Consider the following 22,509-nt stretch of genomic DNA (forward strand, 5'->3'; position numbering starts at 1 on the left):
ACCCCTCTGTGCCTCCATAGTTTTAAGGTGTCCCTGTAGTATATAGACCCTCATGTGCTCCTCCAGTTATATACAGCCCTCCTGTGCGCTCCCCCATTAGTATATAGCCCCCCTGTGCACTCTCCCCAGTAGTATATAGCCCCCTGTGCTTACCCACAATAGTATATAGCCCCCCTGTGCTCTCCCCCAATAGTATATAGCCCCCCTATGCTCTCCCACAATAGTATATAGCCCCCCTGTGCTCTCCCACAATAGTATATAGCCCCCCTGTGCTCTCCCACAATAGTATATAGCCCCCTGTGCTCTCCCCCAATAGTATATAGCCCCCCTGTGCTCTCCCACAATAGTATATAGCCCCCCTGTGCTCTCCCCCAATAGTATATAGCCCCCCTGTGCTCCCCCTCAATAGTATATAGCCCCCCTGTGCTCTCCATAATATATAGCCCCCTGTGCTCTCCCCCATAGTATATAGACCCCTGTGCTCCCCAATAGTATATAGCTCCCCTGTGCTCCCCAATAGTATATAGCCCCTGTGCTCCCCAATAGTATATAGCTAACCTGTGCTCCCCAATAGTATATAACCCCCTGTGCTCCCCCATAGTATATAGCCCCCTGTGCTCCCCCATAGTATATAGCCCCCTGTGCTCCCCAGTAGTATATAGCCCCCTGTGCTCCCCATAGTATATAGCTCCCCTGTGCTCCCCAATAGTATATAGCTCCCCTGTGCTCCCCCATAGTATATAGCTCCCCTGTGCTCCCCCATAGTATATAGCCCCCTGTGCTCCCCCATAGTATATAGCCCCCTGTGCTCCACCATAGTATATAGCCCCCTGTGCTCCACAATAGTATATAGCCCCCGTTCTCCCCCATAGTATATAGCCCCCTGTGCTCCCCAATAGTATATAGCCCCCGTTCTCCCCCATAGTATATAGCCCCCCTGTGCTCCCCAATAGTATATAGCCCCCGTTCTCCCCCATAGTATATAGCCCCCCTGTGCTCCCCAATAGTATATAGCCCCCGTTCTCCCCCATAGTATATAGCCCCCTGTTCTCCCCCATAGTATATAGCCCCCTGTGCTCCCCATAGTATATAGCTCCCCTGTGCTCCCCCATAGTATATAGCTCCCCTGTGCTCCCCCATAGTATATAGCCCCCTGTGCTCCCCAATAGTATATAGCCCCCGTTCTCCCCCATAGTATATAGCCCCCCTGTGCTCCCCAATAGTATATAGCCCCCGTTCTCCCCCATAGTATATAGCCCCCGTTCTCCCCCATAGTATATAGCCCCCTGTTCTCCCCCATAGTATATAGCTCCCCTGTGCTCCCCAATAGTATATAGCCCCCGTTCTCCCCCATAGTATATAGCCCCCGTTCTCCCCCATAGTATATAGCCCCCTGTTCTCCCCCATAGTATATAGCCCCCTGTGCTCCCCAATAGTATATAGCTCCCCCTCCCATATAACATTGAAAAAAACAAACACTGTTACTCACCTGGGTCCACGCGTTCCTCTTCTCTTCCCTCTTGTGGCCGCACTTCCTCCGGTCACAAGAGGCTGCACTCCCCTTACCCTCGCGCCGACGCTCCAGTGACGTCGGGCGCTAGAGGGAGAGCGCGGCCTCTTGTGACCGCAGGAAGTGCGGCCACAAGAGTGAGTGACTGACAGGGAGGGAGCCAATGGGTCTCTCTCTGTCAGTGTCGCTGCTGCTGCAGCGCTGAAGCGCCGCAGCAGCAGCGGACGGGGGCAGCGGCGGACGGGGGGGCCCTGCAGGGGGCGCCATGGAGGGGTAAGTAGATTACCCATCCATGGCGCTCCCCCCTGACAGGCTGGTGGCCGGAGCCCTGTGCGACCGCACTGGTCGCACATAGCAACGGCCGGCCTGCTCGGGGGGGCCCCTTTAACCAGTGGGCCCGGTGCACGTGCACCATGTGCCCTCTGGTTAAAGCGGCCCTGATGGTATATCCTAGCAATACATCAGGGAATCTCCCCTTTAATCAGAATTTACATAAAACTTGATAATCCCTTTAATTCACCCCTTAGCCGTCTAATCTTATTTGCATCGGTTGTGACTAGAGAAGAAGCGACACGCTCCATCTGCTATCTCTCCACACCTTCACATTAGCCTTGGGCAACTTGCATCCATCCCAAACTGATACTGGGCTATGGTATATTAGGCATGCTGAGACTTCTAGTCCTGCCGCATTGTTACAGTCAGGGGTGGCTCGCTGTTGCTGTAATATGTCAGGACGTGTTCTGCCCTTAATCTACCTTATTATTTGTGTAGAAATAGCCGGTGGCAAGCTGAGGGAAGAACGACCTCTCTGACCCAGATGTCACGTCTCAGCATTGCTCACAACTTCACCGCACGCCAACCATCTGATCTGATGCCAAAAGAAAGGGAAAAAATAACTTTGTTTATCTGGACTTGTGTGATATTTCACGTCTGCAGAGCGTCGCCTTGTATTCCCCTGTATCCTGTTGTAGAATATAAGGTAAGTAGCGGGAAAGCCTGAAATGTGGTGGAGATGAGAGCGTGGAGGAGGAACAGAATAAACCAGGCAGGATTTACATTGATTGAGTGATGACTCCACCTCTGAGAGGTATATAGCAGCACAGGACTCCATAATGGAGTGATGACTCCACCTCTGAGAGGTATATAGCAGCACAGGACTCCATAATGGAGTGGTGACTCCACCTCTGAGCAGTATATAGCAGCATTGGGCTATATATATGGGAGTGATGACTCCACCTCTGAGCGGTATATAGCAGCATTGGGCTATATATATGGAAGTGATGACTCCACCTCTGAGCGGTATATAGCAGCATTGGGCTATATATATGGGAGTGATGACTCCACCTCTGAGCGGTATATAGCAGCATTGGGCTATATATATGGGAGTGATGACTCCACCTCTGAGCGGTATATAGCAGCACGGGGCTCCATATTTATGTGGGATCCTAAAATCGACAGCCGCAATTCCAATGTTTGCTATAGCAAAGACAATGGCACATTGGCGGTAATTACTAGATTTTATTAGTAATTGTGGGTGCAGACACTTTGCATAATGCTCTAGACCAGGGATGTGAAACTCACGGCCCTCCAGCTGTTGCAAAGCCACAATTCCCATCATGCCTGGACTGCCATAGCTTTGGCTACCCAGGCAATATGGAATTTGCCGTTTTGCAACAGCTGGAGGGCTTGGACTTTGACACCTATGTAGACTGAACAATCTCCAACCTGTGGCTCTCCAGCTACAACTCCCTAAAACTACAGCTCCCAGCATGCCCTGACAAATTTGCTGCATGTGAACATGTCTTTAACCCCTTCAAGATTGAGTCAAAGTTTTACTTTTCCATATACAAGATACAACGTACAAGAGTTGGTTTGTTGGCAGGATGACGTGTAGTTCTTTCCCACAAAAAGCCCCCAGAAAAATGCAACAGCTCACCGCAATGGCAAGATACAGACCCACTACAGACATGAAAATAGTTAAAAGCAGCCTCTCGAAATGGTAACCAAGAGCCTCATTGTTTTTTGGGAATTTTTTTAGCAGTTGGGGGGGGGGGCTGCTTTTAACTATTTTCATGTCTGTAGTGGGTCTGTATCTTGCCATTGTGGTGAGCTGTTGCATTTTTCAGTTTTTTCGTGTGTTTGCAATCTCAGCCATAGCAACGTGCTCCTGCCAAATGTGAATGGTGTTCTAGGAGAGCTGACCAAATTTGTCTTTTTTTCTGTGTAGTTCTTTCCCACGCTATTTTGTGGTGTTTGTATTTTAATGATTCTTTTTTATCAATTCTTTCTAGAAAAAATGGATTTAAAAAAACTGCAATCTTGCCATTGTTGTTTTGTGCTTACATTTTTTTTAGCGTTACCTTTATGCTAAGATTTGGTACCATTACGGCAAACTCAAATACGTCAATGTGTTTCTGATTTACTACTTTCATATAGTGTTTGTGGCTCCCCATTCCAAAAGCCAAAAGTTTTCCATTTTTCATTTTTCATAGCATGTGGACCTTGAAAAAGCTGTTTTCCGACAGAACTGTTTTTGGGTACAGATAGGTTTTTTTTGTTTTTTTTTACACCTACCTCAATTACCTGAAAGGGACATTCTTAACAACATGATCTTCTGATCACTGACATAACGCTTTGGTAACCAATGGAAGACAATCTATAATGCCCATGGCTGCCATGGTTCTTCCCTTTGCATTACAGGGCACCCCTCCTTCCCCTCTCTAGCCACCTAGATACCGTGGTTCCCACTGATCACAGCATCTAAGGGGCTAAATCGGGCTAAATGGAGTTCTCTAACGCTATCCAATCTATTTTTTTTGTGATTCGCTTCAGGCAAATCAGACAGTAGTCCCTGCTCCTGTACTTACTAAGTATATCCGACCCAGTGATTGTGCGCTGTAATGGGGTTAGGTAGAGATCCAGTAACCATCTCTGCTTATTCACATTTGCTGGGCTAAAAATAATGTTCACTGAGCAGAGAGGTATACAAGGTAAGCCTCACTGCTCAGTAAGTAAAGGAGCAGGGACAGTAGTCCAGAAGCCAGTAGCAATGCTCCATTCATCAAACTTTTCCAATTGTATATGTAAACGCGAGTATACATGCAAATCCAAATCAGCATTTAAAGTGTCCCTGTCGTTATAACTTTCAAAATGTAAATCAATAGTAGATGTGATATAAAGCAAGTTTGCAATATGCATTCATTTTTGTTTTATTTTTTAGTCATCATGGTGAAAACAGCACTTCCTGTTTTCTGACTTTTTTTTTCTTAAAAAATAGGAAACAGTCAGAAAACAAGAAGTCCTGTGTATCCCAGACCATCTGAGCGGTCACAGAGAGAAGACAGTCATGTGATTGATGGACACATTGAGCCGTGACTCTCTGTTCTGGCCGGAATTCCTGTATTTAGTCAGAAAATCTGCCCGCAGGAGACTGGACCTGGATTTCTGGTAAGTTCAGCTTTGTTTTACAGCAGGATAACAACAACAACAAACAAAATAATGAATGTATATTGCAAACTTGCTTGATTTCAGATCTACTGTTGATTTAGATTTTAAAAGTTATAACGACAGGGACACTTAAAGTCAAACTAATATGAAACTTCTCCAACGGCTGAGTAGGCCTTAAGATCCATTGACTTTTTGAAACTTTTTGAAAACATTTTATCTCTGAAACTGTCAAATATTTACTTTTTTGTTTTCTTAGGCCATGTTCACACAACGTAAGTTACTTACTAATCACGGCCTTTGTTGCAACGGCCGTGATTGGTACAGAACCTACGTTGTGCCGCAGGCCGAGGGAATCCCGGCCAGAGTGTATACACTCTGACCGGGAACCCTAGCGGGGCAGCGAGGAGCAGTAAACCCTGTCAGTGCACACTATGGAGCATTCGGCTCCGGCCGCACGCTCCATTGTGTGCAGTGGAGAGTTCTGATGCGGGCGCGCATGGATGCGTCCGCATCAGAAATCAGCGATGCTAGAGATCATCTGGTGATCTTTTCTGAGACCGGCCATTCTGTGATCTGGCCGGGTCACGGAACAGCCGGTCTCATGCTACGTGTGAACATAGCCCTATACTGTATATACCATATATTATTATATACCTACTGTTTCTTTTGACGGATAAGAACTATAAAACTTTCGACTGGACAAACATGATTATATTATGCCGATGGATGAGCAGATCATCTCTCCCAACACTCATTTCTTAGTTGTTCTCTGGTCAGCTGAGGACATGAAGGACTGGTGTTAACTTTGTATCGGTAATTTTATGGGGGTATCTTTACTACTTTTTGAAACTGATATCAGTATTTGCCGTATGGAGATAGAAGCCTCTGAATGTCACAGTAGAACAGTTTCATGAATGCATAAGTCAACAATACGTAATGTTTCTGCTGATTTCATTAAGCCGGGATTTAATAACTGAGATTAGATTAATTAAACAGATAAATCCTCAGCCGGCAAGAAAAAAAAATATCGAACACTTTGAGTGTCGTTAAATCGCGAGTATAAATGGCCGCCAGATGTTTTAATGCACGGATACGCGGATGGAATTGTCAGATTTACAGCGATGCAATGTTCTTAATGAAGAGGCCACAATGTGAAGTCGTCTTAAGCCACTTATAGAACAGTTACAGCAGAATTTATTGTCCATCAGTGTATTCTATTTATAAGCCTTCCCGTCATGTTCAAGTGGAATATGGCAGTAAAATATAGATCGATCAGCCATAACATTAAAACCACCTTTCTAATACTGTGTAGGTCCCTCTATTGGCAATAAAACAGATTTCACCTCTTGAGTCCTGGACCCCATATCCCTGTGATGTCTCCTGTGGTATCAGCAGCAGGTCCTGTAAGGTTTGAGGTGCGGACCCCATATCCCTGTGATGTCCCCTGTGGTATCAGCAGCAGATCCTGTAAGGTGTGAGGTGCGGACCCCATATCCCTGTGATGTCTCCTGTGGTATCAGCAGCAGATCCTGTAAGGTGTGAGGACCCCATATTCCTGTGATGTCTCCTGTGGTATCAGCATCCTGTAAGGTGTGAGGTGCGGACCCCATATCCCTGTGATGTCTCCTGTGGTATCAGCAGCAGATCCTGTAAGGTGTGAGGTGCGGACCCCATATCCCTGTGATGTCTCCTGTGGTATCAGCAGCAGATCCTGTAAGGTGTGAGGACCCCATATTCCTGTGATGTCTCCTGTGGTATCAGCATCCTGTAAGGTGTGAGGTGCGGACCCCATATCCCTGTGATGTCTCCTGTGGTATCAGCATCCTGTAAGGTGTGAGGTGTGGACCCCATATCCCTGTGATGTCCCCTGTGGTATCAGCAGCAGATCCTGTAAGGTGTGAGGTGCGGACCCCATATCCCTGTGATGTCTCCTGTGGTATCAGCATCCTGTAAGGTGTGAGGTGCAGACCCCATATCCCTGTGATGTCTCCTGTGGTATCAGCATCCTGTAAGGTGTGAGGTGCGGACCCCATATCCCTGTGATGTCTCCTGTGGTATCAGCATCCTGTAAGGTGTGAGGTGCGGACCCAATATCCCTGTGATGTCTCCTGTGGTATCAGCAGCAGATCCTGTAAGGTGTGAGGACCCCATATTCCTGTGATGTCTCCAATGCAAAGCTGTATGATCTGCTGCATTCAAGAATCATCAGAGTAAACAGATTTTATTTATGATAAAGAGACTCTGTGATTCCTGTTCAAGCACCAACACAGTACACATCCATTCCTTGGGTCATCTACCCTTCCTATGGGTCACATGCCGTACCCTCTGATTATAATACTGCCACATGCCATACCCCCTGATTATAATACTGCCACATGCCGTACCCCCTGATTATAATACTGCCACATGCCGTACCCTTTGATTATAATACTGCAACATGCCGTACCCCCTGATTATAATACTGCCACATGCCGTACCCTCTGATTATAATACTGTCACATGCTGTACCCCCTGATTATAATACTGTCACATGCTGTACCCCCTGATTATAATACTGCCACATGCCATACCCCCTGATTATAATACTGCCACATGCCATACCCCCTGATTATAATACTGCCACATGCCATACCCCCTGATTATAATACTGCCACATGCCGTACCCTCTGATTATAATACTGTCACATGCTGTACCCCCTGATTATAATACTGTCACATGCTGTACCCTCTTATTATAATACTGCCACATGCTGTACTCCTTGATTATAATACTGCCACATGCCGTACCCTCTGATTATAATAGTCACATGCTGTACCCTCTGATTATAATACTGCCACATGCTGTACCCTCTGATTATAATACAGCCACATGCTGTACCCTCTGATTATAATACTGCCACATGCTGTACCCTCTGATTATAATACTGCCACATGCTGTACCCTCTGATTATAATACTGCCACATGCTGTACCCTCTGATTATAAGTCACATGCTGTACCCTCTGATTATAATACTGCCACATGCTGTACCCTCTGATTATAATGCTGCCATACAATGTGCCCTCTGATTATAATAGTGACACACACAATGTGCCCCCTATACAGTACAACATCCTGTGCCCCCTCAAATTAGCGAAACACATTATGCCCCCTGAAAATTATAATGTAACATGGAAGCCACCAAAACTGTTCAATTGCCCCCCTGAAACATGCCGGAGTAATTAAAAGTGCCCCAGAAGAAACAATAGCTCCATTCACTGGCAACTAACCTATAATTTGACTTTCACAGCGTGATGTGCCAGAGGGTAACACACACTAAATGGATGACGTATAGGATCTGCCAGGGCGTAAACTGTGTCCAGAGCAGCAGAGGAGGGAGCCTGTTCTTCTGTGTCATGGTGCAGTCACTCTCATTGTGATCTCCCTGACTCCATCACTCAGCACTGTGTTCATGAACACTAGAACCCTGGAGCCAGCACCAGCCAAGAGGAGGAGGAGGATGACGACAGCAGCAGCAGCGTGGTCAGCAAGGTGGAGGAGGACACAGCACTCTGCTCTACACTGAGCATCCTGGCTGTCAGGTCCTTGCATGCTGGCCTAGGAGGCGGCAAAACAAGGATATAACTGAACAGCAGCCCATTGTATGCCATAGAGGAGCAGCCCACCAGTATTTGCCTGATGTGGACCAGGAGAACCATGGAAGACCCATCAGAAGTGCCCAAAAACATAGTGCCCTTGGGGGGAGAATCTGGGCCAGGGAGTCCAGTAAACTACAAAGCTCCCGTTATCTGTCATCGTTATTAATCAGTTGTGAGGCTATGCTGGGAGGAGGGCATACAATTACAGAGGGAGGTATACAGTATGGGGGCCTTACTGCAGAGGGGGGCATGTGTACAGTATGGGGGAAGAACTATAAGGGGGGATTTATACAGTAAGGAGGCATAACTACAGGGGAACTTACAATATAGGAGCCTAACAACAGTGAGACATACAATAGGGCGGCTAACTACCGTATAGAGTTGAGCCATAGTATAGGGACATACTGTGTTTCTCCAAAAATAAGACTTATCCCAAAGATAAGCCCTAGCCCTTTTATTCAGGGAAAAAAACATATAAATAATATAAGACCCTGTCTTATTTTTCAAGAAATACGGTAAATGGGGGCACACAGGGGGTAAAATTAGTATATAGGGTCATGAAAGGGCTAACTTTTATATGCATGAACAGAAGTGGTCTAACTACTCTATAGGGGCACAGAGGGGACCTAGATATTATATGGGGTCACAGAAGGGGACTAACTACTATATGGATGCACAAAGGTGACCAAACTATTATATTGAGGAACAGAGGAAGCATTACTACTATACTGGGGCAAAGAGGGAGCCCAACTACTATATGAATACATAGAGGGGATCTACAGTAACTACTCTTTGGGAGTAGAAACCTAATTACCATATGGGAGCACAGAATTGACCTATTATATGGTGGCATAGAGGAGGCCTTATACTATGTGTGCTGGAGCAAAGAACCTAAAATGTTTCTCAAGCAGATTCTGCATGGAAGAGTATTGGGAAAAAGAAAAGTGAACAACTGTGATCAGAGAAGATGTCTCCTGAGAGTCACTGGATGTAACTGCACTGTCATCATTTGTACTGTCAGCAAAGCCTGTGTAGATCAGTAGCTCCAAGGGGGGATATGAAAATGTTGCACAAAGGGATAGGGAATGTTGAAATTTAGTATTGCCTTTCCTTCTCTCCCTCAACCTCTGTTGTCAATCGTTAGGATTCCACCATATACAGTAAATGTTTAACCCATTCTGACACTTATCTAATTCATACTTTTTCTGCAGTGTTCTCCAACTCATGGCTCTCCAACTGTTGCAAAACTTGGAGTTGTAGCTTTGCAGCAGTTGAAAAGCAACAGGTCAGAATCGACTGCTTTACATCAGCTCCCCTTTCCTAGCTATATATACATGTTTACATAAGCCCCCTGATGGGTTCACTCATCTGATACCATAAGTTACTAATATCAGAATGTTTTGTCGTATTAATTACTACTCCTCAGTACAAACAATCCGGATTTTCCATAATATTTAACAAAACAATTACTAGGATGAGTTATGATGGAGCCGCCGACACTCAATTAAAATCTAATCTTTCATCGACGCAAATAACAAGATGCAATTATAGTGAAAATTAATTGGGGTTCTGTGCAATGAGATTCAGAGATTGTGACCTATCCTCCGGGTCACAGACTATTGTGTTTCTTTATTACAGCTTGAAGTGTCTATTAGAAATGTAAAAAAACACACACACAAAATACACAATACAAAGAGGAAAAAGTATTTAATTAAATGTGCAGTATATTTGCGTAAACTATCGACTATCCACTTATACACCGCTGCTTCACATTCACTTTACAATATATAAATTTGTTATCTTATCACAGAGAGAAACTGTTATGTAGGAGCACAGAGGGGACCTAATTACTATATGGGACACAGGGGACCTTACCACTTTATGAGAACACAGAGGGGACCTAATTACTATATGGGACACATGGGGACCTAACTACTATATGAGAGCACAGAGGGGACCTAATTACTATATGGGACACATGGGGACCTAACTACTATATGAGAGCACAGAGGGGACCTAATTACTATATGGGACACATGGGGACCTAACTACTATATGAGAGCACAGAGGGGACCTAATTACTATATGGGACACAGAGGGGACCTAATTACTATATGGGACACAGAGGGGACCTAATTACTATATGAGACACAGAGGGGACCTAATTACTATATGGGACACAGAGGGGACCTAATTACTATATGAGACACAGAGGGGACCTAATTACTATATAGGACACAGGGGGACCTAACCACTATATGAGAGCACAGAGGGGACCTAATTACTATATGAGAGCACAGAGGGGACAAAATTACTATATAGGACACAGGGGACCTTACCACTTTATGAGAACACAGAGGGGACCTAATTACTATATGGGACACATGGGGAACTAACTACTATATGAGAGCACAGAGGGGACCTAATTACTATATGGGACACAGGGGGACCTAACTACTATATGAGAGCACAGAGGGGACCTAATTACTATATGGGGCACAGGGGGACCTAACTACTATATGAAAGCACAGAGGGGACCTAACTTCTATTTGGGAGCTTAGAGGGGACCTAACTACTATATGGGAGCTTAGATGGGACCTAACTACTATATGGGAGCTTAGGGGGCACCTAACTACTATATAAGAGCACAAAGGGGACCTAACTACTATATGGGAGCACAGAGTTTACCTGTCAACCATATGTGGTACAGGGGGACCTTACTACTATATGAGAGCACAGAAAGGACCTAACTAATATATGGGAGCTCAAATGGGACCTAACTACTATATAAGAGCACAAAAGGGGACCTAACTACTTTATGGGGGCACAGAATGGACCTAACTACTATATGGAGTACAGAGAAACCTAACTTGTACTCCAGTCACACCCAGAGCTTCATTTATAATTCTGCTACTCTGTGATTTACAAATCGTGAACTCCTGAAGCTCTAGTAAACTCCAGGCCAAACAGAGTGCTGGGAAATAATGGTGGCCACACAACATATCGACACCTTGGACATAATTTGGCTATTTGTACTTAGGGGTGTACTCTCTTCTGTTGCCAGACAGATAGATGGATGGATAGATAGATAGATAGATAGATAGATAGATATACATCCAAGGATCATAGATCCAAAAGCATCTAATGAAGATTTCAGCAGCATTGTGTCCATCAGCGTATAGATATCTGCCTTGCTGAGCTCTATTCCCGATGACTCACCACCTGTTACTTGTTTCTCCTTGTTCGGCGGAGTCAGATAGTGTGAATAATTACAGTATAAGTAATAATCATGTGCACACGTTGGACGGAGCTGTAGGGATCACTCATGTATTTAGAAAGGTCACAAATAACAGAGCTGCGGCGTCCTCGCTTCGGCTAATATTGTGGAGGTATGACAGTAACTACAGAGCCGAGCTGCCACTGGGACTGTATTCATGTTCAGAGCAATGTCTGTACTGTGCTTGATGGGCAGAATGACCGAAATCTGTCAAGTTCCGAACAAAAGCCGCCACCTGTCATCTTCAACCTCTTTAAAACAATGAGCAAAAGCGATCTTGTATATAACATGCAATGTGTGGTGCACTTCTTGGTTTTAGTTTCTAAAGGGTATATTCACACGAACGGACTGAACAGACGAACGGACGAACGGAGTCCGGCAGGTCCTGGCAGTTTCCACACACTATATACTCGCTGCGGTCTGAAAGCCCTTAACCCCTTCTGCTCCCGCCCGGCTCCCCAGCTCTAAGCATACATTACCTGTCCTCGCTGCACGGGTTCGGCGTCCTGCTCTCCCGTCCGGCCAATCAGTGTGTTGCCCAGCCGCAGCCACTGGTTGGCCGGACGAGGACGGGAGAGCAGGACGCCGGACCCGTGCAGCGAGGAGAGAGGTAATGTATGCTTACAGCGGGGGCAGAAGGGGTTAAGGGCGGTAGAATTACATACTCACCGCAGCGAGTATATAGTGTGTGGAAACCTCACTGCCGGACTCCGTTCGTCCGTTCAGTCCGTTCGTGTGAATATACCCTTAAGCGAGTATATAGTGTGTGGGAACTGCCAGGACCTGCCGGACTCGCAGCGAGAATCTCGCTGCGAGTCCGTTCGTGTGAATATACCCTAAAGGGATATTCCACTCAAACTTAACCTTTTATATGTTGCTGCCCATAGTGAGACTAACTAGTCTTGTTATTATCTATTCGGTCTCCCTCTACCTGAGCTGTGTCTTTCTGCTGAAGACACAAAAATCTGTGTGTGAGACTTTCTCTCTGTCTCCCCCTTCTTCCCCCTCCCTTCTGAGACGGCTGATGTAAACATGTCCCTGACTGGTTTCATGAACTCGCTGTAATTAATTCTCCCAGCATTGCTAAGAAGCTACAATGTTGCAGATAAAGCCTGCCAGGGACTTGTATACATCAGCCATCTCAGAAGGGAGGGGGAGACAGAGAGAAGGACTTACACATAGATTTTTGTATCTTCAGCAGAAAGCAGTAGCTGAGAACTGGGGGAAGGAGACTGAATAGATAATAACAAGTATGGGAGGAATTTTTTGTCTCAACATATAAAAAGTTATTACTCCATCCCTAGTTGTTAGAAGACTCCCTCGACTATAAGAAGAGCACAAAGATCCCTTCTGGTGGGATCTCCATCTTTAATCTGTGGGGAAACCTGACTGTAAGGGCTGCTTCCCTGCAGAGCCTCCACAGGATAAATCAAGCATTGCATGGTGGCTACCCAAATCAATTGATTTTCTGTACAAAGCCAAACAGTGCAGGTCCTCCGGAGCAAGAGAGGCTCTTTGTCGATGATCCCTTTAAAAGGAAATGGAATTCCTTAATGAGACTTTTTATTACACTTTAACTTCATTATTGAACATGTGATGTCTTAATTGCCAATGGCAACCTGTGACTGGGTCTAAAAGAAGCACAATCATGACAGGCCAAGTAATAGGAGCACAATCATGACACAGATTTCACAGTGGTACCTTGGTTTAAGAGTAACTTGGATTAAGAGCGTTTTAGTTTAAGAGCTCACAGTTTTTCAAAATTGTAACTTAGATTAAGAGCATTGCTTTGGTGTAAGAGCTCCCTGTACTGGGTGAGAGGGGAGTGGGGGAGGGGCATGGTCTACAGCCCTGTATTCTGACCCAGGAAGTCTCCCTCACCTTCCAAATTATAGCAGATCCACTTCAGGCTGGGGCTTGCATCAGGGGACAGGACTGTGGAGGTAATCTCTCCATAGCTATATGCACTTACAATCTGACATTCACACTGGTGTATAGAAACGTTTCTGACACTGTCCTCCTGCACAGCTCTGTGATTCTCACTTCCTGATTGGTCCATGCAGCCCCCCCCCCTTCCCCATTGATGTCATGTGACCACACAAACCTCTAGCAGCAGCCCTGCTTCTCTATTCTAGCCTGTTGTACTACGCTACTGCATTATGAGGATTTGCAGCTCCATCCTGTATCTACAAACTGCTGCAGGTTTATGCTGTTACAATACATTATACTCCACATGCTGATTGCTATACTGTGCAGTAACTTATAATATCACAGATTCTGCTGTTTGTTTGTTTGTTTCATCTGTTTTACATGTTATTCAGAATTTAAAAAAAAATTATTATTTTTGGGGTGTGGATCCAATTCTTTGCACATCAGTGATTTTCTTATGGGAAAATTTGCTTTGGTTTAAGAGTGGATTTGGATTACAAGCATCATAATACACATAGAACGTCATATTACACAACTCAGCTGCTGCAGAACATCATAATACACACCTCAGCTGCTGCAGAATCTCTTAACAAATCCCAGCTGCTGCAGAACCTCATAACAGACCCCAGCTGCTGCAGAACCTCACAACACACCCCAGCTGCTGCAGAACCTCCTGGCAGGGTAGCACAAGGGGCAGGTAGGCATTTCTATAAAGCTAGGTGTATTTCCCACAGGCTGCAGGTCCTGATAGGATTAGCAGGCTGCCCAGAGCTGCTCTCCCTGCCTGGGGCACCAACTATGCATAGCCTGGCAGGAGCCCCTCACCCTTAGCCCCAGCACAGTGGCAGCAGCACCTGCAGGGCAGCACTGGGCATCGGCTGGGGGAGGACCTACTTCCTGGGCTCTGCAGCTCCTGTCCTAGCCACTTCCAGCCACTGGTTGTCACTGAAGATCGCATTGAGCACACGGCCAGGGGTGGGGCTTCTATGGGGGCGGGGCTTATCACAGCGGGGGTGGGGCTTCCAGGGACATGATTTTGCCGGGATTATCTCCTCAAATCCGGTACAGTCCCGACAAAATCGAGAAATTCACTGCTGATGCGGCAGCAGATGCAGTAACAGGTACGCTTTAACCCCTTTGAGTCATCTTATGGCAATTTTATTTAACTACTGCTACTCTGGGTAGCAAACCGATATGGGCGCCATTATACTATAGGTCAAACAGCCAAGAAAACAAGTTATACCATCTATGAAAGGGGATCCAACTCTAATGGCAGCCATTTGACTTACTACTCAGCTTTCCATGGTACTGATTTTCCTTTAAAAAAAAGAGGATAAAAACTCACAGACTTGTGTGTACTGGAGATTTTGCTATTTTAGGCGGCAATGCTCTGAGGTATTATTATAGCACAACTAGATGTATGTGCCCCCGCTCCTGACTGACCCTCTGGGGCAGGTTCGGCCCGGGTAATGCCATAACTAAGGTGATGGGTCTTTAATTAATGTCAGGAAATGTTCACAATCTCCCAGCGCAGCCTTCGCCGCCTCATCCTCCTCGCTTCAGCCCCGGCTCTTAAATGATTCTTTCCTGAAGAAAAAGAAGACGCGTCGGACAAGAAGGAATTGTGAGCGGAAATATCTGATGACAGAAATGTCAAAATGGTAAATTTGCATCTCCCCGGTGGAGGCGAACACTTTAGAAAGAATGGGATCCTATTTCCTCCTCTCTCACACGGGTTAAGGTATGAAATATCACATTTCACTTGTTTTAATCATCCTGGTAGAAGTAATGACTCCCCAAGGAGGAACGCTGGGAGAAGTCTGATAGAATGAGTCTGTGGGTTCGGCGGTAACGAGGCGTCTGATCGACAAGCAATCTGGAAGCCATAGCTCTTACCCGGGATTGTAATGGTTAACTGGTGTCAATCAATAATGATCTCATTTCATGTAACTTGTTTTCACGTGTTTCTGACATTGTTGCATCTTCGATTTACAGAAATTGTAGCTTAGATTGAATCTCCACCATTTCTAGATTAAAAATTCTTTGCTGATATATTTTATATGGCGGCCGACGCTCCAATTTTTTCTGACATGGAGTTCCAAATCCCCTATAGAGATAAATGATAAAATTCTGCATAAGGATTTGAGAGACATTAATGCAACTCTGTACCCAGAATCTGCCCCCCCCCCCCCCCCCAAAACTGCTTGTACGGTCAGATAGCTGCATTTAATCCAAGATCTGTTCTGGGGTCCGGTCGGCAGGTGATGCAGTTATTGTCCTAAAAAATTGAAGTTTCTGTGCCCTAGGCCTGTGACACCCCTCCATCCCTCCTCCCCGTCCTCTTCACCATTAGGAATGCCCCTAGGCAGGATTTTTCCTATTCATCACTTGTCTGAACACTGCACATGTGTTGGATAGTTAAGGCACCTGTGCACTGTTTAGACAAGTGATGTATAGGAGAAATCCTGCCTGGGGCATTCCTAATGGTGAAGAAGGCGGGGAGGAGGGATGGGAAGGCAGTGCAAGCCTAGGGCACAGAAACTCTAGGCCACGCCAATTTGACACAGGGCTGCAAGTTTAAAAGTTGTTTTTTAGGACAATAACTGCATGACCTGGCGAACGGACCCCAGAAGGGATGTTGGATTAAAAGCAGCTTCTTTTTTTTTTTTTTTTTTTTTGGGGGGGGGGGTCAGATTATGCGTACAGAGTTTCCAGCTATGCCTGGATAGCCAAAGCTTATGCTTTAGCTGTCCAGACATGATGGGCGTCATAGTTTTGCAACAGCTGGAGGACCACAGATTCCCCATGCCTGCCTTAAAGGAGACCTGTCACCCCCCGCGCCGGGGTGACAGGCTCCCGACCCCCAGATAGATCCCCTTATAGTTACCTCATGTCGCTGAGTCCTGCTGCCGGAGCCGGTCCCGGGACAGAGATATCCCGGTTCGAAGCCGGCGCGCGCGCTGTGGCGATGGGTCCGGCGTCCATAGAGAATGAATGGAGCCGTGCGCACGCAGCAGAGATGAGTCCGGCTCCATTCATTCTCTATGGGCGCTGGACCCATCTCCACAACGCGCGCCGGCTTCTCCCCGGGATATCTCCGTCCCGGGACCGGCTCCGGCAGCGGGACTCGGCGACATGAGGTAACTATAAGGGGATCTTTCTGGGGGTCGGGAGCCTGTCACCCCGGCGCAGGGGGTGACAGGTCCTCTTTAAAGCATCTGCTGCTGAAGTGTTTGTGCCAGACACTTTTAGAGGTCTTGTGGAGCCCATGTCCTGACAGGTCAGGTTTTGGTGTTTTCAGCATGCTCTGAGGCCAACTAAGGGTATGTTCATATCGCGTTTTTTTCCACACGTCAGGCTGCACAAAAGCCGTGTACCTCCGGCAAATGAGCAGAAATGACGCCGTCCTGCTCATTTAAGTCAATGTGGTTGTCGGCCGCACGTCGGGCTGCACGGCAGCATCCTTTTCTCACTGATTCCTGACGTGCCGCCCGACGTGTGGAAAAAAACGCGATATGAACATACCCTTAAATGGCACTGTACACAGCACTGTTCTTAGTCTGTGACTCTCCAACTGTTGCAAAACTACAACTTACAGCAGCATTCCCTAAAGTTGCAGTTGTTGTTCAGAGAAAAGTATCATCTAAGAAAACAAAATCCGTTCCTGCACATACACTGCATCCTCGCCATTCAGGCATAACACGGCGTCTTACAGGCCTACATAATAATAATTATGAAAAAGAAACAAGACCTTTCCATAGCCAACCCCGTCGCTACCTATTGTAAATAACAAGGGCTGCGGGTCAATTGCTACTTATTAGCGGAAGTCTTTTAAAAAAGAACAATGGGATTTTTCGCAGTGGCATTTGTTTCGTCCTAGTTACGTCCAGCGCTATGACAGACGTGACCGCAGCAGCTTAATCCCCTAAGACATCCAAACAAAAGGCCCAACAACGCCACTTTTAATCAGGCTGTCACAACCCCCGGGGGCGATGATTACCCTCATAGCAAAGGTCACATTTCTGGAAATATATATTTCTTTTTAACCACGCGTTTTAAGCTTGTGTACTTCTTGGAAAACTTTGCTTGTATACTTTAACATACGATCTCCCGGTAGCCTGCTTGTCTGCACTTAATGGGGTCCCACCGGTCTTGGAGATGATTTGTATATAAGATATGTAGGTTAGCGGGAGGGTTGAATTTATGGCTTTACTTTAACGCTTCTTTAATGATTTGTTGAGGACACAGTCAACATGCAAAACAGCCTTGAATAGGAAGAGACGAAAGATGTAACGCATTTCGATAGCCTTGTTTAATACCAGCTTTGACCTTGCTGGCGGAAACATCACGACTTTTTGCATCCATTTTTTTCCCGCTACCGTGCAATCATATTTTCACCTTGAGACAGAGACGTCTGAGAAGATTCACGCCACTATATTTAGGACTCGGCCAAAACGCGTCATAGAAAACAACATAAGTTTTTTTCCCGACTTCCTTGCAAGACTCTTTCTTCCAGCTTCGCTCAATGCTCCCGGGCCTGTTTATAGTAACCAGGCTATTAGACAGTAGGCTGAAAATTGCCTATCAAGACTGACTGGAACTGTAAAATCGCTCTTCACAATGCAAATGCATGTAAATAAAAGCAATCGTTTACAGATATCACCGGCTATCAAAATGCCGACGTACAATAAGCTGCATTTTCTCCTTGAATTTTAATACCTTGTGACCTAGGTACTAATCTGCCAAGGATTTAAGGAAAGTATTTTGCATTACAAAACCCAGAAAATTACAATTCCCTCTATAAAATAGAATAAGGCAGATGTTCTCAAAGTTATTTTTGTTGCAAATGAGTAAACTTAAAGGGGAATTAGCACTTTAATGAAGTTCTCTATGACACAGGCTCCACGTACTCGTGGTTTGAGCTCGACTATACCCCAGAAGTTTACGCTAAATTGGAGAGCCGTGCGCGTCGGATACATTGCCTATTTCTAATACTGCTCAATGAAACATATGACTAAGGGACGTCAGTATGGAGATTGGGGAACATTAAAGCCTGGCTGGAAGATTGCGATAGATTTTAATTAGGGATTTTACCGATTTATTGGTAGTAAATGGAAATTTGCACCGTGGTGCTGTTGGCGATCAGTGTAATTGGCTTATGAATCAGAGAGGAGCTGAACCTTAAAGGGGTAATCCAGCTTGAAAATGCACCCTACTAATTCCTATGCTCAGGATCCTCATCTTATAACCAGAATACAGATAACCGCTACAAAGAGCAACCCGTCCTGTTTTCATTGTTTCCCCTGTGGTGGCACTGCAGAGAAACTGAACGTATACTGCCTACTATACCCCCCCCCCCCCCCGCTACAAAGACTGACCCCGATTACAGTGATAACCATGTTTTACCACCCTGTTATACTTAAAGGGAATTCTAACCAACATGTACAGTATATTTGGCTGTAGGCAGGTTCAGGGGGATTCTTACTGTTCCTGGACCACCCCTAGGCTCTGGGATCTCCTCCTCAAACGATGTCATGACCAGGCTGATACAATACATTCTCAGGCAGTCAGTGACTGGGAAAGGACTACAGTCAATGATTGGCTGAGCAGGTGATCCATCAGCCAGATTGGGTGTTTTCCCCCAGGCTGACAACAACAGAACCCGGTGGAAAATGAGTTCCGGTGGAGATCCTGGAGCCTGTGACGTAGCTCTGCAGGGGCATGGGGACAGGTAAGTAATGCATGTTTATGTTTGTTATTTTTTCTCTTTGCCCCTGCCTACATCCAAATAAAAATTTTGGCCAGAATACCATTTTAAGTCTAGTGTTTTGTGCTAAACAATTACTTAATACACACTATATGGACAAAAGTATCGCCCCCCCCCCCCCCCATACTCTACCGTCAGGATGTCCCATTTTAAATCCATAGACATCACATGGATTGTGTGGTGAGCAGAAGCCAGCAAAAGAAGGGCTCAATGCAACCTTTATCTTAACGCAATATTCAATAACTGCACAGTTTCTCTGCAATATAGGTGAAACTATGCCCGCGCAAAATGATCGCGCCTTAGGCCTGCCAATCCATGTCTTGGATGGCTAACTTCTCAGAAAGTGAGTGCCGGGGAGCAGAAGACTTCAGCCATCTTCTGCTCCCTACACAACCCCTTTCAGATATGTTCAGATATCCCTCCTTTCGGGTGTCTGTGGGAATTTTTCCATCATCCCAGAGAGTATTTGTGAGGTCAGATACTGATCTTGGGGAGAGAACCAGCTTACAATCTTCATCTTGGTTCATCCCAGAGGGGTTGGATGGAGTTCAGGTTCTTTCGCATCCTCTCAATTCCTTTATAGACATTGTTGTGTGCACTAGGCATAGTCATGGTGGAACAGAGAAGACCCAAACTGTTCCCACAAAGCAAGAAGAGATAATTTTTCACAATGACTTGGTAGCTGAAGCATAAAGATTTACTTTTATTGGAACTAAGGGGCCAAAGGCACCCCCGGGCACAATGCAGTCAGGCATGTAACGTTCTCCTGATGTTCACCAAACAAAGACTCACCCATTATTCATCAGGTAGAAAAGTGTGATCCATCATTCCATAGAACACATCTCCTCTGCTCCACAATCCAGTGGGGACAGCTTTACTCCCTGCAACACTTAAAGCAGAAGTCCGGCAAGATTTTTTATTAAAGTATTGCATTTCCCCCCAAAAGTTATACAAATTACCAATATACACTTATTACGGGAAATGCTTATAAAGTGTTTTTTTCCCTGCACTTACTACTGCATCAAGGCTTCACTTCCTGGGTAACATGGTGATGTCACTTCCTGGATAACATGGTGATGTCACGTCCTGGATAACATGGTGATGTCACGTCCTGGATAACATGGTGATGGCACTTCCTGGATAACATGGTGATGTCACTTCCTGGATAACATGGTGATGTCACTTCATGGATAAAATGGTGGTCACGACTTGACTCCCAGAGCTGTGCGGGCTGTGGCTGCTAGAGAGAACGATGGCAGGGGACACTGTGGGACACAGGGCACTGAAGGGACACTGAGCACCCCTCTGCCATCATCCTCTCCAGCAGCCACAGCCCGCACTGCTCTGGGAGTTGGGTCGTGACATCACCATTTTATCCAGGAAGTGACATCACCATGTTATCCAGGAAGTGACATCACCATGTTATCCAGGAAGTGAAGCCTTGATGCAGTAGTAAGTGCAGGGAAAAAAGCACTTTATAAGCATTTCCCATAATAAGTGTATATTGGTGATTTGTATAACTTTTGCGGGGCAATGCAATATTTAAATAAAAATTTCTTCTTTAACATTGCTTGGTGATGGTCACCATCTTGGTTCACCCCTAAGTGGAACTTTCTGAATATAAATGTATACAATTCCTATTAAACTTAATATCAGTTGGGTGGTAGCCTACAAATACTCGGTAATGGGTAGCTGGGCCAAATCTAGGAGTGTGTAGTGCAGGTTTTAGCCGTATTTTTCTAATTCAGTAGAGCCCCTTTTAGCATTTCAGATCTTGCACAGCGGTCCAGGGGCCACCTTCTGGTAGCTTAACCCAAGGCAAATAAATGAAGAGAGGTTATATAAGGCAAAGCGCTCCCCCTTTAAGAGAGAAAAGGATTCCCTCATTTAGCAAAAATTTAAAAACCCGATGGAATTTAACAAAGTTTAACCAAGTCTCCAAATAGTGCCGAGAAAAATACAGATTTAGTAAATTTTAAGTTTAACATTACTGGCTACTTTATTCAAATAGACGAGAACAGAACACACAAGCAAAACTCATTAGTACGTATTGGCCACGGGCAGAAGTGCATTGATTAAATTAGTCATTCGCAGGCAAGGTAAAACTTTTTTTTTTATCAACAAATTAATTTTGTAAATCTATGCTGATGCATTAATAATGAATTCATTAATTAAAAAGCCCCCATACAATTGTTTAATTGTTCCCCGCTGTCTCCCAGGTATTTTATAAATCTGCTCTGATTTGGTAGATCATTGCTATCTGAAGCACCTAATCACTTCAAAATCGAGCGGAACTTTTTAATATGGAGGAGGGATAATTTGAGATTGTTGACTTTCTGCAGTGACTTGCTTTTACATTACATTAAGATATCAGGGTGACTTTTAACCAACCTCAAATACACAAAATGTAGTCAGTGGAGGTGGAAAATCATGGCCCTTTGTTAAGACAACACATTAACACGCGCCCGTGCTGAACCTACCTGTGTGTGGGGAGGATGGGCAGCAGGCAGGAGAGACGACTGATGACCAAACGATTGTTTGTTTGGCTGTCAGTTATTGCCGATGCATGGGGCCTTAAAGGGAACCTGTCACCCCCCGTGCAGGGGTGAAGGCCACCCGACCTCCCGCTAGAGCCCTGGATACTTACCCCATCTTGCCAAGTCCCGGCCCCGGAGATATCACTGTTGGAAACCCGGCACGTGCTGCATAGATAAGTCCGACGCCTATAAAGAATGAATGGAGCTGTCATTCTCTATGGGCATTGAACTCATCTCTGCAGCGCACACGGCTTCGGACGGGGATATCTCCATCCTGGGACCAACTCCAGGAGCGGGACTTGGCAAGATGGGTTGAGTATCCGGGGCTCTAGCAGGGGGTCGGGCGGTCTTCACCCCGGCACGGGGGTGACAGGCTCCCTTTAATACTGCCAGGGAAAGAATGGC

This window comes from Dendropsophus ebraccatus, chromosome 8 (genome assembly GCF_027789765.1).
Source record: "Dendropsophus ebraccatus isolate aDenEbr1 chromosome 8, aDenEbr1.pat, whole genome shotgun sequence".
In the NCBI taxonomy this organism is placed as follows: domain Eukaryota; kingdom Metazoa; phylum Chordata; class Amphibia; order Anura; family Hylidae; genus Dendropsophus; species Dendropsophus ebraccatus.